This window comes from Ixodes scapularis, unplaced genomic scaffold (assembly GCF_016920785.2).
Source record: "Ixodes scapularis isolate PalLabHiFi unplaced genomic scaffold, ASM1692078v2 PGA_scaffold8__174_contigs__length_109621045, whole genome shotgun sequence".
NCBI lineage: Eukaryota > Metazoa > Arthropoda > Arachnida > Ixodida > Ixodidae > Ixodes > Ixodes scapularis.
Genome location: NW_024609883.1, coordinates 930,128 through 934,036, shown reverse-complemented (window position 1 = coordinate 934,036; position 3,909 = coordinate 930,128).

Sequence of the window (3,909 nt, the reverse complement as noted above, 5' to 3'; positions counted from 1 at the left end):
CCAGCTCTTTTGTGTTCGCTCGCACTTGGTGACTTGCAGGGCCCCGTCGCACAAGCCATCATAGGCTTTGACGGGCCCGTAAAAATATTTGTACCTCAGCGTTGACAATAAAATTATTATTATTATTATTATTATTATCATCGGCACAAAGACGAATTTTAGAGGGGGGGGGGGGGGATGCAACAATTTTAAGGTTAAAGGAATTTGCATCTCGTAATTTTTACGTTGTTTATCGTGTCCCGGAGGATAGAGAAAACATTTCCTTCCTTCAAAAATGGCGCGATTCTGCTGCATAATCGCAGAGCAAAAGTCGAGTTTTTCTTCCACCTGCAGCCGCAAGTTACAGCCGAAGGAACTACGGCGAAAAGATAACGTGATCTCGGTCGGCTCTAAGCTGCAGCATTAACGCCCGCTAGTGTCAGCAGAAAGAGGGAGAGGAAGCGTCCTCCGAGGGAGCACACGGTAAGCTACACGGCACTCCAAATGACGTCACTAGAAGTGCGACCAGGTGTGACCCTGAAGACTGGAGTGAGTTGAAGGGTGCCCGAAATGCCATTTTTTTTTACACAACAACTAGCACATGCAGGCAAAATCTGTTCTCTGTTCCTTATTTTAGAAGGATCAGAGGGTAACTTCCACAAATGTTTGACCGAAGTGCGGAAATGATTGCACCCCCCTCCCCTTTAACGGTTACGCTCTCTACAACATCATTAATATAGACAAGAAATAAAAGAGGCCCTAAATCAGATCGCCGTGCAACTCCTGAACTAACCATGGCGCCGGAAGAGGTAACTCTCCCAACAGAAACAAACTCTCTTCAGTCCTTTGAATGGGGCTCCTTATCGAGACTGCTCGCGACAAGCAGGGTCTATTCAAATGAGCATAATCTTTTTCTAATGCACCTTTGGTTTAGAAATTTATGCAAACAATAAAATGAAAACTAAAAAAGATATTTAAAACAATACGCGGTTCCATAACGACGGCGCTCTTACTACCGACGGATTTCTTCTGCGCGTGGTCTGCTTTCTTCCGCTAATCGGCTACACCTTCCGACATTGCTCCCGACGCCACCTATCAATACGTGCGCATAACGCGCCCCGCTACTCGACTTGGTCGTCTGACCCTGGCAAGTTTCTCGGTCATATGTTTTCCGAATAAGGAGCTCCGCTTTGAATTTTTTTTTAAATTCAGCCGACCAGTGCAATACAGCTTTGACGAAAAGTTCAGATTACTTTGTGCAGGGGCCGATTTTTAGAGCCCAATTTAGATAGAGCGCGTTTATTTGGAGCACTCTATATATTTCTTGTTTGCATTATTAGTTCGTGATTTATGCTAAACATGCCAAGTTATAGTGGACGTTTTCTCAGAAGTGTTCGCCACATCTATCGACTCATATGAGAGTGATCATGGTGGTTGTACTAGTAATCTTCCGTGCATAACAACCATTCACGCTCAAACACTCCCCCAACACAAAACACGTCCCCGACAAACTCCTAGTAATATAAAAACGTCAACCCTGCCCTAAGTCTCAATACATGCTGCATAAAAAAGAACACCCCTTTGCATCTCGTGCACAGGAGTGTATATTTTTTTTTTTCATTTCCTCTCATCTGGCAAACAATATTTAGGACAAGCTGGAACATGTGTAAATGACCACTTAAGAGAGCGCAGCAATAGCATGAAAAAAGGCGAATTCTGGTCATCTAGGCATGCATTGCCGGGCTTGCGGGTACTCAAGAGACCTAGAAAACTGCACCATTATCAGCAGTTATCAGCAAGAACTCTCAACAGCTCACGCGAGAAATTCTTGAGGCTGAAAACATTGAGGAGCTGTTCAAAACATATGTTAGCAACCCTTTTTTATTGTTATGAAATATCTATTTAAGCTCTCAACAAAGATAAATTAACGAAGTGCGGTTGACGTGCAAAGCTATCGAAGACGACGAAAAAAAACTGAGGTGATTGTCGGCGCTGAGTGAGTGATTCATCTTACTTGTGTGCGTGTTTGAGTAGAAATACTTCCAGTGTGCTGTAGATAGCGACAAGATTGAGGAGCCAACGAACCGAATCTTCCATCTTAAGATGCTAATGATATTCTTTAAGGCTGCGGTCCCACGGCAGCCATCTTGAACAAGGCGTTAGTTCAACCAATAGATGGCGACACGCACCCGTGGGGTGGCCGAAACATTGGTTCACAGTGGCTCGAGCACCATCACGTTCCCCTCGTGGCCTTGCTCGCGCCGCTGCCAGCTGTGCTCAGCTAGCTCAAGTAGCGTAGCCCAGCAAACGGATGTATGCGAGAATGTCAGGCTGGGTATAAATTGTTCTCTGATATAGGGAGATGCGGTTCGGCGGGTGTAACGGGCTTTCGCATTAAATCTTACCAAGAAGGAATCAAATGTTGATTGACGTGTCAATATTCTATCAATAAATATTTCCTCTGCAGGAATGCACGCTCAGTAGACTCAATCTTCCAAGACGCCAGTGGAAGCGGACGTCAACTAAACTGCTTCGGGATTTACGGTACTTACCTCACCATTTTAATGACGACTAAAATAACGTCACGAAGCACGTTTCACGGGGTCCGGAAGATGTTGTAAAGGTTGTTACGATATAGTTCCCAGAAACTTTCTGGAAAGACTCGAAGTCTTCGTTGAGTCCAACGCCATCATGAACAGTAACTGAAAACGATCCACTATTCCGTCGGTAGGTGGCGAAACGTATCCGCATCTGCGGAGTCATGGTCGATGCGTACTCTAAGTGGCTGGAAGTTTACACGGTGCCTGCCACGACGTCCAAACACGTCATTGACGTTCTACGGTCTCTTTTACCCACTTTTGCCCTACCGAAAATACTTTTCTCTAATAACGCGCCAAATCTTGCTTCAAATAAAATAAACAAGTTTTTGAAGAAAAAAAAAAAACGGCACCAGGCATCACATTAGTGCACCATACCATATCCTGCAACTAACGGGCAAGCAGAACAGATCGTGTGCGAAACGAAAAAAAGCCCTTTTGAAGTTTACGGAAGAAGCAGTTCAGTGAAGAATCGCCAGGTTCTTGTTCCAGCAGCACGCCACGGTCTCATATTACACGGTAAAAACACCCACCGAAGCAATATTCGGCGGACGAAGAGCCACACCCCTTGATCTGATGATCCTACGAACGAAGATCGAGAGACTCCCGGATCGGGAGTAATGGCAGTTTATTCGGTCGGACAACTCGTCTACGTGAGGAATTTCAGCGGCAGTCGGGCATTCCATGTAAAACTTGAGTAGAAAAGGCTCTATATTAGTTGACCAGAAGGTGTCATCCCTCTGAATACGTTGGATATCAATGCCCTTCAGTGTAAATATAACTAAAGCACAAAACTCTCTTTGTGTATTGTGTAACTGCCTTTGTATTTGGTAGTAGAAGCTATGGTGGTGATTTGGACCTTTCACACCAGGCTCCTTTTTCTTATTTTTCGCCTCATACTCCTTTGCGGTTTAAGTATGCTTCAAGAATCTTTTGGAACGGGGACACTTTACGTCAACGAGGCCATTTGTTTCAAGTAGTCAATCAGGGAATGCTGCTAGAAATCCGTCCCTCATATTAACGAATAAGCCGCGCTTCTGCACAGTGCAGTTTTCCTGTCCCACGTACAGTTGTAAAGCAGCATCCTCATTGATTCTACCATATTCTGTTACGGGTGAAGAAAGTCTTTGGGTACACGATACTTGAAACAAGTCAGGCACTGAACGTTATGTTTCGACATCCACTAATGTCGTCGTCCTTATATAGAGCCTCATCATTTAATCATTACCTCGTCACCTCATATTGCTCTTCATCAACAGTAAGTACAATAGGCTACCGCCAAATTAAAATCCAAGAATTGAAAAATTGAGTCGTACAGTCCTTCAACAAACTT